General features: G+C 39.7%; 1 protein-coding gene across 5 annotated transcripts in view; it reads left to right on the forward strand.

The window, feature by feature from the left end:
• LOC138738734 (uncharacterized) overlaps positions 1 to 15,363 on the forward strand; it is a 54,137-nt gene that overhangs the window by 4,148 nt on the left and 34,626 nt on the right. Inside the window, exon 1 of one of the 5 annotated variants that reach the window (XM_069889543.1) lies at positions 5,753 to 5,780. The exons of 3 other annotated variants lie outside the window; for them this stretch is intronic. The gene's annotated coding sequence lies outside the window, so the exon portion shown is untranslated. Of the gene's footprint in view, positions 1 to 5,752; positions 5,781 to 13,238; positions 13,455 to 15,363 lie in introns of those variants that run through there. One more of the 5 variants, XM_069889544.1, reaches the window with a different exon arrangement.

The raw sequence follows: 15,363 nt of genomic DNA on the forward strand, positions 1-15,363 counted from the left end.
ATCCTTGTTCCTATACTCAAACCCTCTTGATATGAAGGCCAACATACCATTTGCCTTTTTAACCGCCTGCTGTACCTGCATGCTTGCCTTCAGAGACTGATGTACAAGTACCCCTAGGTCTCTCTGCACTTCCCCATCTCTTAATCTATTGCCATTCAAATAGTAATCTGCCCTCCGGTTTGTATTACCAAAGTGGATAACCTCACATTTATCCACATTGTAGTGCATTTGCCATGTATCTGCCCAGTCCTTCAATTTATCCAAATCACACAGGAACTTCCTGACCCCCTCTTCCGTGCACACAACCCCTTCTAGCTTAGTGTCATCTGCAAATTTGGAGATATTACATCCAATCCCCTCATCCAGATCATTAATGTAAATTGTGAACAGCTGGGGTCTCAGTACAGATCCCTGTGGTATCCCACTGGTCACCGCCTGCCACTCAGAAAACGAGCCATTTATCCCAACTCTCTGTCTTCTACCTGCCAGCCAGTTCTCAATCTACATCAATACTTTTCCCCCAATCCCATGAGCCTTGATTTTGTAAGCCAGTCGTTTATGCGGGACCTTATCGAAGGCCTTTTGGAAGTCCAGGTACACCACATCCACTGGCTCTCCCCCATCTATTTTACCTGTCACCATCTCAAAGAATTCCAATAGATTTGTCAAGCACGATTTACCTTTTGTATATCCATGTTGACTCAGTCCGATCCCTTCTCTGCTAGTCATATGCTCCGCTATTACATCCTTAATAATGGATTCCATCATTTTGCCCACTACTGATGTAAGGCTCACCGGCCGATAATTCCCCGCTTTTTCTCTACCCCCCTTTTTAAATAGTGGGGTAACATTAGCTACCCTCCAATCCATGGGTACTGATCCTGAGTCTATCGAGTTCTGGAAAATAATTCTTAAAGCATCTGCTATCTGAATGGCCACTTCCTTGAGTACCCTAGGATGTAGATTATCAGGCCCTTGGGATTTATCTGCCTTCAATCCCATCAATTTCCCCAAGACCATGTCCTTAGAGATACTGATTTCTTTCAGTTCCTCCCTTGCATTAGTCTCTATGTTTCCCAACATCCTTGGGAGGTTATTTGTATCCTCTCTTCTAAAAACAGAACTAAAGTAAGAATTTAATTGGTCTGCCATTTCCTTATTCCCCATTATATATTCCCCTGATTCTGACTGCAAAGGACCTACTCTGGATTTCACCAATCTTCCTCTTAACATATCTATAAAAGCTTTTGCAGTTGTTTTAATGTTTGCTGCAAGCTTACTTTCGTAATTTATTTTTGCCCTCTTGATTAATCCCTTTGTCCTCCTTTGCTGCATCTTGAACTGTTCCCAGTCTTCGGATTTGGTACTTTTTTTGGCCAATTGATATGCTCTCTCTTTGGACCTAATGCTGTCTCTAATTTCTCTTGTTATCCACGGTTGAGTCACCTTTTTTGGTTTATTTTTATGCCAAACCGGTATAAACGATTTTTGCAATTTCTCCATTAGATCTGTGAATGCTTTCCATTGTCTATCCACAGTCAACTCCCCCATAAACACCACCCAATCAATCTTACTCAACTCCTGTCTCATACCATCATTATTCCCTTTATTTAAATTCAGGACCTTAGTCTCGGTTTTAATTTCTTCACTCTCCATGTTGAGTGAGAATTTGATCATATTGTGATCGCTCCTACCCAAAGGGCCTCGTACAACAAGATTGCTGATTAGCCCCTTTTCATTGCATAATACCCAGTCTAAAATGGCCTGCTCCCGAGTTGGTTCCTCGACATATTGGTCTAGATAACCGTCCCGTAAACATTTAAGGAATTCCTCCTCCTCTGTATTTTTACCAATTTGACTAGTCCAATCTATATGCAAATTAAAGTCTCCCATGATGACAGCTGTTCCCTTATTGCACGCTTTTCTAATTTCTCTTTTAATGCCTTCCCTCACCTCTACACTACTATTTGGAGGCCTATATACCACCCCCACTAACGTTTTCCGCCCCTTGCTATTCCTCAGTTCTACCCATATAGATTCCACATCTTCTGAGTTAATATCCTTCCTGTCAATCGTGGTCCTGCTAGTCGTGGCCGCAGATGATGACATTGACCAGGTACGGGAAGGTCACTCTTAGCTTGTGCTGGTCTACCAGGCAGTCCATCTCTCGCTGAAATACAGATAATCCATTTGTGATCCCAAAAGCGACCCGGCAGAACTGGTTGAGGCCTCAAAGGTGGTACATTTTGTCCTGGGCATGGATGGGGAGCTGATGGTAGGCTGACCAGGTCATTCGTGAGAAAACCCTGTACTGGGCTATCTTGATGACCATGTCGGCGATGCAAGGCAGTGGGTAGGCATCCAGCTGGGTGTACCAGTTGATGATCTGGCAATAGTCGATGACCATCCTTGATTTGCTGCCTCCTTTTACAACAAGGGCCTGGGCTCTCCAGGGGCTGGTGCTGGGCTCTATAACTCCTTCTGCCAGAAGCTATCTCACCTCTGCCTTGATAAAAGTCCTGTTGGCCGCACATTAGCGCCTGCTCTTGGCACCTACGAGCTTACGGTCTGGCGACAGGTAGTTGAAGAGGGATGGAGGGGGCATCCATTGGGTGGATAGTCCGCAAGTAGACTGGGGGTGGTCACTGGACTTTGTGCTGTGGATGGTGAGTAGGCCACTGAAGATAAGGGTGAGGCTGTGAAGGTGACACTGGAAGTCTAGTCCCAGGATAACTGGGGCACAGAGCTTGGGAATGATCAGGAACCTGAACCCTTGATATGCTCCCCTCCACTATCAAGTTCACTGAGCAGCCCCCTAGTGCCATGATGGAGTGGTCCTGGGCTGTGAAAGCGATAGAGTAGTTCATTGGGTATATTTTGAGTTTTAGCGTACGGATCACATTTGTGTGTACAAAGCTCTCAGTATTACCGCTATCAAGCAGGCATTTTATTCCCATTGATAGTGATGTCCATGGGGAATGCCCTCCATTAGCGTGGTGGATGCTCGGACTGTCTCAGGATCTGAATTGCTGATCCCCAATGGTTGTGGTGATTAGCGGCCAATAGGTGCCTTTTGGAGCGTGAAATGTGGCGAGTGTGCAGTTTTGCATGTGCACGTGTTGACCACATCACCCGCTTGGCAAGTTGGGCGAGTTGGGGTGGCCAGGGGTCGACTGGCCCATGATGGTGGCACCCAGAAGACGCACATGGTGTTGGCGTGGTTGGGCGACTGGACTGGAAATGGCATCATCGGGGTGGGCGGAAGTTAGATGATGAAAGATGGCAGCATCCGTGGTGTGCACATGGCGGCAGAGTGGTTGGATGGCCAGGCTGGAACTGACATCGTTGGTGTGGGAGGAAGTGGTGGATGAGTAATGGGGGAGTCCAGAGAATCGGAAGGAGCTCCTGGTTGGTCATGGAGGGCTGCAGCGCTCCCAGTGGGTTTGGAGAGGCACGCTTTAGCGAAGTGGCCTTTCATGCAGCATGTGTTCCTTGCAGGGCAGTTCTTTCGGGAGTGCCTGTCCGACCCACACCAGGACCCCCAGTACTTACAGCGGCAGACTATGTCGGTGACGGCAATTGTCTTTTCCACATGGGGTCCCTCAGCGACTGCTGTTGTTGGGATCGGTGAGTCCGGAGGTCGGGGGAGGCGAGCATCAAAGGTGAACTGCAGCTTCTAGGGAGTGGACCACTTCCATGATCCTGGTAAGGGAGGCATTATTCTCCTCTAACAGTCTCTATCGAGTCACCCTCGACCACAACCCTCACACGTAGGCATCTCGGACAAATTGGTCCACCTCCCCAGCATCACCCCAGCTTCAATCATGCACAGGCGTGCTAATTCTTGCAGTACCCCCAGGTAAGCGTCTGCCGTCTCACCTGGCTGCTGAACCTTGTTGCTGAGGAGGTATCAGGCGTAGAGTATGTTTGTCGGGGGCCAATATGTGCCTTCCAGGATGACTATTGCTGATTTGAAATCCATGCAGTCTTGGATAGCCTGGAAAATGTGTGGGCCCAGCTTGATGCGAAGTACCATGAGTCTCTTCTGGTTAGTGCTGATAACCTCAGCCTGTGTGTGGATGATCGCCTCAATCGCATGCATCCAGATCTCGGTATGCTGGAGTGTCTGAGTGTTGAGGGTCGATATCCACCCTCACGATGGTGAGGAACTTTTCCGTGGTCCTTTTAATTTTAAACTAATTAAATTGTAAGCGCAGCTGAGCAAATTATTCTGACATGAAGTTCACAGACTGTACAACAGGATTTAATTAGCTTAAACTTTGTACACCAGTCTTAGTATCTTTGCTGGCTCCACGTCTGACTGTCCCCCGAAGGAGCCAGCTTGAGACTTTATACGAGCTAGTGATTGTCAGCCAACAGGTGGGGCCAGCCTCCCAGGTTGCCTACCTACAGGTACAGTGGTTGCCCCTAGCAGTAGGCTGGTAGGACTGTGGCCAGTGTAGTGGTTGTATCACCACAGTAATGTTATGTGTTGATTTGCAAATCTTGTTGACAGTTACACCATAGGAGTTTGTGGAAGAACACAGAGTCAAAATTCAAAGTTTGTTCTTGTTATGTATAATTTTTTCAGTTTTGTTTCTCAGCTCACAGTCTATTTTAAGGGCTCATTTTAGAGCTGCTTGGTTCTTCATAGGATAGAAAAAAACAATTTTTTTTAGTCATTGTTGGTTTACCGCCAGTTAAATATGCATGCTGAAGGATTATTAGAGGTAGATATTTTTTGCATTGGGATTTAGATGTTATTTTATAAGAACATTTTTAAAAATCAGCAATAGTAGGCCATTTGGCTTGTCAAGCCTGCTACACCATTTAATAAGATCATGGGTGATCTGGCCATGGATTCATTCCTCCCTCTTGTCTTTTCCCAATAACCTGAGTGTACAAAAACCTATCTAACTGTGTCTTAAATAATTTTAATGAGGCAGCTTCTACTGCTCTCTTGGGCAAAGAATTCCACAGATTCACTACTCTCTGAGAAAAGTAGTTGTTCCTCATCTACATCCTAAATCTACTTTCCTGAGGCAATATACCCTAGTTCCAGTCTCACCTATCAGTGAAAACAATTTTCCTACCTCTATCTTATCTATCTCTTTTTTTATTTTCTGACATATGGGCAAGATGAAGGTTAACAAGAATTGAGGATGGAAGTTGTGTGTAGAATGGGGCTCTACAGAAGTAGAGAAAGAGTGATAGGACAAGAGATTGTTGGGGAGGAGGAAAGGGAAATGCTAAGGGTTGGAATAGATTGAATGTGGCTATATGGGGGGGGGGGTAAGAGGAGAAATGGGATGTAGTGAGAGTGGGAGTGGAGAATGGAGAGCTAGTTACTGTGTCCAATGTGGAAATACAGAGGGTGGCAGCATGGGAAGTTGAGAATGATCTAGTATCAGGTCAAAGTTTGTGAGGATTGGTGGAGGTGACAAGATAAGGAAGAGAAATTTGTACAGGGGTTAAAGGAAGAGATGTTTCCAAGGTCTGGGGGAAAAAGAGATTTGGATATTTACATGAGAGGTAGAGATGGTTGTGCAGATTATTAAAGTGGAATTACTTTGGGCTGAAGATGGGGAGAGGGGTATGAGGCTATTATAATAGAACTATAATTATAATCGAACAAGATGTCTGGGTACAGAGTTTGTCTATTCAAATATGGCTTTCTCTTGGTAATGACTTTGGTCGTCCACCTCGGCTCAATATTGCTGAAAAGGAAGTTGAGCAACAGTTGTTCCCTTTCTGGTGTATTCAGTGACTTTTTTGGGAAGGTAAGGCTGGCGATTTGATGATTTATTATTAAAACAGATCCTCTTTAAGTACCTTTCATGGCAGAAAAATAATTTGAGGTGCTTGCATGGTGAAACATGGAATATAAATGCAGTATTTATTTCAAAAGATAACTCTCAGAGTGACACGATGTTTTATTTGAGTGTCAGTCATTTGGACCCAGCTAACTAGATGAATTGTCACCCTATCCAAGTAAGAATATTTTCTTTCTAATGTAGATCGTGCATTGAACACATTGAATTGTAACAGCCAATGTTTGGTCACTAACCTTCATGCCATGATCCCAGTACAGATTAAACAAGAGGATGCCTTTCAATAAGTTAAACAGGGAATTCTGCGGACACTGGGATTGTAATATGGTTCAATATGGTAGAAGTTCTGTAGAAATTCAACAAGTCACACGGCATCTATAGGAATTAAAGAGTAACCAACATTTTGGACCTGAGCCCTTCATCCAGGAATAAGCAAAAAACAGGCAGGTATCTGAATAAAAAGGTGGGGGGGGAGGATGAGGGTGAATGATGTTAGTCATGTGAGACATCATTGGAATCATTATTAAACATACGTGGAAATTTGCTGCTTGTGAGTGCAGTCAGGTGAACTGCCAAAGGAGGTGGTAGAGGCAGATGCAATTACAATGGTAATGTAGTCATTTGGGGCACAGAATGGGGCCATTGTACATGGTAACCATGGTTAAAATTGATGCTCTTGCCATTCTTTGTGGATAAAATAGTTATTGAAGATCTCAGAGTTGCCTCCAGATCCCATGAAATCTCATGGCACATCAAATATAGGAAGAAGTCCTCTTCTTGATTACCATCATCCATCTGATTGATGGATGGTTTACCCACTGTAAATTGCCTTTTGCATCGGTGTGTGGTAAAATCTGAGGGAGGATGGAGTTGATAGAATGTGAGGAAAATAAAGTGGTAACAGTGCAGGATTAGTGTAAGGATGATTTGGTGGGCTAAAAAGTTGATCTGCACTATAAATGAGTCCAAAGGCTGAGCGAGGAACAATAGGCTTTAATACACATCAGATTTCAGCTGGCCCAACTCCATGTGCTCGAATGAATGGAAAGGGGTAGGGAGGTCGACCTTTATGGCCAGGTCACAGGAAGAGGGATTACAGGGGATCAAGTCATCAGTGGGCGGGCCAGCCACTTATACACAGAACAGAACAAGAATTAATAAGGGAAGGAAATGGAATAGAGGGAATAAGGAGGGAATTAAAAGAGTGACCTTTGTTACATATGAAAAGTGAAATCTTTTCTGGGGGGGGCTGGGTGGGGAGGAGTTACAGTCACTGCAAAATCAGCTGACGCTTGCGAGTTAATTCGCAAATCCAAATGGAGAGGGGAGATGTGGTTGTCCGACAAGGGATAAAGGACAACTCAGGAGGGGAAGGGGAGATTGGGGCTAAAGAAGTTTTAAATAGCAGAATAAGGAAAATGTTTGATGTTTTAGGAATGTTGTCTTATAAAGGATTCAAAACAAGAAAACAGAAATGGATAAGAAGGAAAGGTAATGATGGAGAAACGGAAAGGGAAGATAAACAAAGTATAAAATGGCTACGTTGAACTATATGACTTTAAATATTAATGGAATACATAACCAAATTAAAAGGAAGAAACTGCTAAATTTACTGAAAAAAGAAAAAATTGATATAGCATTTGTGCAAGAAACACATTTAACTGAATTGGAGCACAAGAAATTAAAGAGAGATTGGGTAGGACACGTAACAGCAGCATCTTATAATTCAAAAGCAAGAGGAGTAGCTATATTAATTAGTAAAAATGTGCCATTTAAAATAGAAGAGGAAATAATAGATCCAGCAGGGAGATGTAATGATAAAATGTCAGATATATTCGGAGTTTTGGAATCTACTCAATGTATATTCACCTAACGAAGAAGATCAAAAGTTTATGCAAGATATCTTTTTGAAGATAGCAGATACGCAAGGGAACATATTAATAGGAGGGGATTTCAACCTGAATTTGGATTCAAATATGGACAAAACTGGGAAAAAAATTAACAGGAAGAACAAAGTAACCAAATTTATAATTAAATCGATGGAAGAAATGCAACTTTTGGATATATGGAGGAAACAACACCCAAAGGAAAAGGAATATTCATATTACTCAGCTAGACATAAAACATACTCAAGAATAGACCTATTCCTGTTATCAGCTAGTATGCAAGATAGAGTAAGAAAAACAGAATATAAAGCTAGAATACTATCGGACCATTCACCCTTAATATTGACAGTAAAGTTAGAGGACATCCCTCCAAGAATGTATAGATGGAGATTAAACCCCATGTTACTTAAAAGGCAGGATTTTAGAGAATTTATTGAAAGACAAATTAAAATATATTTTGAAATAAATATGAAATCAGTGAAAGATAAGTTTATACTATGGGATGCAATGAAAGTATTCATTAGAGGGCAAATAATAAGTTATGTAACCAAGATGAAAAAGGACTATAATCAGGAAACAGAGCAGTTGGAAAGGGAAATAGTAAATATAGAAAAAGAATTAGCAATGAAGGAAGATACAACTAAAAGAAGAGAATTGGCGGATAAAAAAAATAAAATATGAAACACTACAAACATATAAGGTGGAGAAGAATATAATGAAGACAAAACAGAAATATTATGAACTAGGTGAAAAAACGCACAAAATCCTAGCATGGCAGCTTAAGACAGAACAAGCTAAGAAAATGGTATTGGCATCAAGGAAAAAAGACAAACAAATTACAAAATTAAGGAAAACTTTAGAGAATTCTATGAACAATTATACCAAACTGAAAACGAAGGGAAAGAAGGGAAAATAGATGAATTTCTAACTAAAATTGAACTACCAAAACTACAAATAGAGGAACAAAATAAATTAACAGAGCCATTTGGAATAGTAGAAATACAAGAGATAATAAAAAAATTACCAAATAATAAGACACCAGGAGAGGATGGATTCCCAATAGAATTCTATAAAACATTTAAAGACTTATTAATTCCGCCCCTCCTGGAAGTAATCAACCAGATTGATAAAACACTAAGCTTACCAGATTCATGTAAAACAGCAATAATTACAGTAATACTAAAGCAAGGGAAAGATCCACTCACACCAGCGTCATATAGACCAATATCTTTACTTAACACAGATTATAAGATAATAGCTAAACTATTAGCAAACAGATTAGCAGAGTATGTACCAAAAATGGTAAATCTAGACCAAACTGGATTTATCAAAAAAAGACGCACAACAGACAATATTTGTAAATTTATTAACTTAATTCATGCAGTAGAAGGGAATAAAGCACCAACAGTAGCAGTTGCTTTAGACGCAGAGAAGGCCTTTGACAGAGTAGAATGGAATTATTTGTTCAAAGTATTGCAAAAATTCAGTTTACCGGAGAAGTATATAAATTGGATTAAAGCATTATATAAGGGACCATTAGCGAAAGTGACAGTGAATGGACATGTATCAAAGCAATTTAACTTAAGCAGGTCAACACGGCAGGGATGCCCACTATCACCTTTATTGTTTGCGTTAGCTATAGAACCACTAGCAGAATTGATAAGAACAGGAAATAATATAAAAGGGATAAAAATAAAAGACAAGGAATATAAAATCAGTTTATTTGCGGATGATGTTATAGTATACTTATCAGAACCAGAACTATCAATAAAAGAATTATATAAGAAATTTAAGGAATATGGAGAAGTGTTGGGTTACAAGATCAAGGTAAATAAAAGTGAAGCAATGCCTATGAATAATGCGAATTTCTCAAAATTTAAGAAGGAATCACCATTTAGATGGCAAATGCAAGCAATAAGATACCTAGGTGTACAAATAAATAAAAATCTCGGCCAACTATATAAACTCAATTATTATCCACTAATGAAAAAATTACAGGACGATTTAGAGCATTGGAAAGATTTACCACTAACACTAATAGGAAGGATAAACTGTATTAAAATGAACATTTTTCCAAGGATATTATACCTATTTCAGGCATTGCCAATACAACTGACAGAGAAATTCTTCAAGGAGTTAAAGAAAATAATAAGGAAATTTTTATGGAAAGGGGGGAAACCGAGGATAGCACTAGATAAATTAACAGAATGGTATAAACAAGGAGGCTTACAACTGCCAAACTTTAAAAATTATTATAGAGCCGCACAATTAAGATACCTATCAGATTTTTATCAAACAAGGGAAAACTCAGATTGGACTAGATTAGAATTAGATAAAATAGGGGAAAAGATACCTGAACACATATTATATAAATGGGATGAAAAATTGGTACAACATAGAAGTTCTCCAGTATTACATCATCTACTCAATATTTGGAAAAAGATTCATGTAGAAGAAATAAAACAAATTATCAATTACCAAAACTAATATTGACGCAAAACAAGTTACTCCCTTTTACAATAGATAACCTTTCCTTTAGAGAATGGGAGAAAAAAGGGATTAAAAGAATAGAAAATTGTTTTTCAGGAAGTAGATTATTATCCTTTGAACAAATGAAAGATAAATACAATATAACTCAAGATACAGCGCTGGCATATTACCAATTGAGATCCTACTTGAAGGATAAATTAGGAAGCAGTTTGAGTTTGCCAGAGGGAAGTAACTTTGAATATGTGATTACAGATACAATGATAATCAAAAGATTTATAACAAATATGTATATTAAACTGCAAGAAAATGAGAATGAGGAAACAAATGGTAAAACTAAACAAAAATGGGAACAAGATTTAAATATAAAGATAAAAAAGGAAACATAGGAGAAGTTATGCTCTGGAACGATGAGAAATACAATAAATACGAGGTTATGTATGATACAATATAACTGGATACACAGGCTATACATTGCACCTCAAAAGTTAAATAAATGGGACCCAACAGTATCTGATAGATGTTTTCAATATAAAAAAGAAATGGGAACAACAATTCATGCAATCTGGACATGTGAGAAAGTAGAAAAATTTTGGGAAGATCTAAATCAGATATTAAATAAAATAACAGAAAACAATATACCAAAGAATCCAGAGATTTTCCTCCTAAGTAACATAAAAAACAAAGAATTTGGAATTGATTTGGAGGATGCACAAAAAAGATTTGTTAAGATAGCTCTAGCCGTAGCAAAAAAATGTATTATGTCAACCTGGAAATTGGAAGATAATTTGAAAATACAACAATGGTATATAGAAATGAATAAATGTATTCCATTAGAAAAAATAACATATAGTTTAAGAAATAATATTGAAATATTCGAACAAATATGGGAGCCTTACATGAAACACAATAGCGAAAACCTACCGGGGACAATCACTACCTACGTTAATGGAAGGAAAAGGAAATGAAAAGAATGGACTCAGTGGAATTTCTGGTGTATTTTTATTGAATGACAACATTGTCTGACTAGTTTAATGTATCCTAGATTTTGTACCTTAAATGGACGGGAGGGGGGAGGTAGGGAGGGTGGGATGGGAGGAGGGAGGGGGGGAGAAAATGGCACTGTATATGTGTGAAAAGGAAAAAGTGTGTATCATGGTTAATGTGATTTATGGTGTGAAAAATAAAAAATTAAATAAAAAAAAATGTACACCAACAAGAAAGACTTAGTGGCATCACTAATGACCACACAGCTTGCAGACTAGGTTTGAGGCATGCAGAGCGTGAAGCAGCATAAGAATTAAGCCCTCATAACCTCATCCTCATCAATTTACCTGTAGTACTCCTGTTATAATTTACGCATTTATTTCAAAAAATTGTTGATACTTTCAAAAGGTTTAAATAAAGTCCCACATGAGAAATTATCTTGCAAACTTAAAGCATATTGGATGGAGGACAAGTTGCTGATATGGATGAAGAAATAATTGCCCATCAGGAAACAAAGATTAAGAATAAACAGGACTTTTTCTGAGAGTCAGACAGTGAGGTACTGCAAGAATCTAGGCCGCTGCCGCCTCCTGCACTCCTGTTGAAGATGCAGAGAAAATAACAGAATTGGGTGAACGGACAGATGTCATATAATGTGGTTGCCCACCTTGGCAAGAATAATAGAACAAGAGATTATTATCTGAATAATGATAGACTGGGAAATTAACCCGAACCCTAATATGTAACAAGTCCTGGATATCTTTGTGCATCCGTTGCCAAAAGTAAGCATATATATGCAAATAGAGATTACGAAGATAAATTTTATTCTGCCTTCATAGTAAGGGGATGCAAGCATAGGCTCTTGGATATTTTACTGCAATTAGAGGACTTCATCGCTACCATTCTCAATCCTTTTTTGTTATAGCCCCCTTAAGGCTCTGCTCAAAGTTTATGGACCCTCTTCACTAACAAGCAGTCAAGTTTATTTGGTTTCTTCTGTACTTCTTCTTACTACAAAATAAAACAAATATTTTATGATTTCAGTCAAATATTTTATAATTTAAGACACTCCCTTATATGTGCTGTGGCCCCCAGCGGGAGCGTATGGCCCCCATTGAGATTGGCTGCTTTAGTGAGTGGAGAGACTGAGTTTATTTTTACAGAGCAAAGGAGGCTGAAGGGAGACTGTAGATGTACTCTATATAAACTTATAAGATGCATTGATAGGTAAAGTGTCAGTATCTTTTTTCTGTGGTAGGGGTATCAAATTCAAGAGGGCATAGGTTCAATCGTCTCATGAATTGACACTTGCCATTCACCTCTTCACTGTGACCAGTTTGGGTTTCACCATTACTCAGCTACAGATTTCATCACAGCTGTAATCAAAACATGGACCAAAGATATTATTTCTGCATAAGAGGAACCCCTGAAAAACTGAAGTTAGTGGCTATCAAAGAAAAATCAACCAAAGTTTATAAAAACAAAGTTTATAATTTTTGAAGTTAATCATTCTGGATGGAGGACAATGCTGTAGGAGTTCCTCGGGGCAGTGTCTCAGGCTCAACCATCTTCAGCTCCTTCATTGATGATCTTTCTTCCATTATAAGGGCTGAGATGGGAATGTTGGTTTATTATTTCACGAGTGCAATTTTATTTGCAACTCTTGAAACAGCCCATGGCTGGATGCAGCAAGACAAAAAATGTTTGTACCGCAAAGGTCCCAGGCATTGATGGTCTCCAACATGAGGGAGTCTGACCACTATCCCTTTTTTAATTCAAGAGCATGTTTTTTACTCACAATCATAATATCACTGAATAGAAGACACACAAAATCACTGAACAAAAATTCAGCTGATGTAGCCACTTAAATTGTTTGACTACAAGAGCAGTTCACAGGCTATCTTGTCTCAACTCCTGACATCCAAAGCCTTTTCACCATATACCAGAAATATCAGGAACAAAGTGGAATGTTCACCACATACTTGGATGAATAGTTTTTATATTGAATGTCTCTCAGAGTACAGCACTCAAGATGGGGATACCAACATTTTACCAGCCCAGACAAGAGTGTGGGCTCTGAGCCAGCTGCAGACTAGCACAAGATACCAGAGTGGGAGAACACCCCACTCTACCATGGAGAAGGAGAAGCCTTGGAGAGGAACCTGCAGGAGAGGGGACCACAGCAGCAGACCAGTCTTCAATGCAGAGCTTGGCGGTCAAAGGATTCATACCTGGCTGTGGGTGACCACCTTCTGTGAACCAGGTATCAGGATCTGGACTTGTGAGGGTGCAGATGGTGATGGGGTTTAAAGGGCCTTGGAAGCTGACAGCTTCCTAACTGCTTCAAGGGTTCAGGACCAGAGGCTGAGGAGGGTGACTTGGATGCCTTGAGCTTGGGTTCACCACTGGAATGGACAGGAGGCCAGAAGGCTACAGAGGTTATGGGGACACAGGAGGGAGTGACATTGAAGGAGGTGGTGGGATCCATGTTTCTGAAGGAACTTTATTTTGCTTCTCTTTCTAATCTTGTTAGACATTACAACAAGGTAACGCAAAATAAACCAAAAGGGTATAGAATAACAGAGAAAACTTTCAGTTAAAACAATGCAAGGGTGGCATCATTTACTGGTGGGAGGTCCATTCAGTAGCCTGATAACAGTGGGGATGAAATTAGCATCTAAAGCTCAGTTATGTTGGTCTTTTATTGATTAACCCTCAATAGGTGTGGTGAGCATAGCAGTTGGCAAAACACAATTACAATGCCAGTGAGCCAGGATTGAATCGGCCACTGTATGTAAGGAGTTTGCATGTTCTTCCTGTGACCATTTGGGTTTCCTCTGGGTGCTCCAGTTTCTTTCCTTTTTAGACTTACAGCACAGTTACAGGCCATCTCAGCCCACGAGTTTGTGCCTCCCAATTTAACTACACCCCAGTATGTTTTTTGAATGGAGGGAGGAAATTGGAGCCCCCGAGGAAAACCCACACAGACACAGGGAGAACGCACATACTCCTTACCGATGGCGTGGGATTTGAACCCCAGTCCTGGTCGCTGGTGCTGTACACATGTGTGCTAACCACTACGATAACCATGCCACCTGTTTCCTCCCATGTTCTAAAGAAACACGGCGTTGGTAGGTTAATTGAGCACATGTGTATTTGGATGGCACAGGCTCCTCGACCAGAAGGGCCTGTTTCAATGCTGTATCTCTTTTTTTTGAAATTTATTTATAATATCTCCATACATTCATTTCAAATTGACTTAGTATAATATTACATGATAGATACTAAATAATTTTCAAATTTTCACCCCCCCCCCACCTCCCCTAACCCCTTAGGAAACCACCTTGTGGTGGTTAATTCCCAAAAACCCAAATGGGTGTGGTATAAACCACAAGTGGCATATGACTTTCGGGAGCAGAAGTACCACCCCCTCCCCCCCCCCCCCAGGCAGACAAAATACACGTATAAACCGAAAAATCATCATTTCTTATATCCATAAAACCCCAGTCCATCAATTTAACCAATCTTATTCATAAACTCTTTTTTTTGAAAATCCAAACTTGATATTAAATTTTGCACCCTTTCCACCCTCCCAACACTGAGTTAAACATTGTTTACAATCAATAAAAGCTTTTTTTAAAAAATTTTTTTTCAAGTCTTCCTGAATTTCATCCACTGAATTAAAACACCTCTGAACATCCCAGTTCAACACCGAATCTTCCATTCTTCTCAGCCTCAACTTTCAAAAAAAGTTTTTTCAAATCTTTTAAAATTTTCTTGAACATAATTCCTTCGGTCTTGATCTTCTAAAGCATCAATATTATTCATAAGTTCTTTCTTCTATGTTTCCCAATTTAATATCAAATTTTCCACTTTGTCAATCTTCTCAATGTTAAGTTGAAATTATTGTTTATTTTCAAGAAAAACTTATTCAAAATTTTTAACTCTTCTTGGACATTGCTCCTTCAACTTTAATTTTATAAATCATCAATCTTGTTCATAGTTTCTTTCTACTGAGTTTCCAAATTTAATAAAGTTTCAGTTTTTTCCAATTTTCTCAATATTAAACTGATCTTGTTGTTTAGTTTAAAAAAAAACCTTTTCAAAACTATTAAAATCTGTTTGCAATGTATGCATACTCACAGATAATAAATTCACTCTTCCAATATTCC

This window comes from Narcine bancroftii, chromosome 7 (genome assembly GCF_036971445.1).
Source record: "Narcine bancroftii isolate sNarBan1 chromosome 7, sNarBan1.hap1, whole genome shotgun sequence".
Lineage (NCBI taxonomy): Eukaryota > Metazoa > Chordata > Chondrichthyes > Torpediniformes > Narcinidae > Narcine > Narcine bancroftii.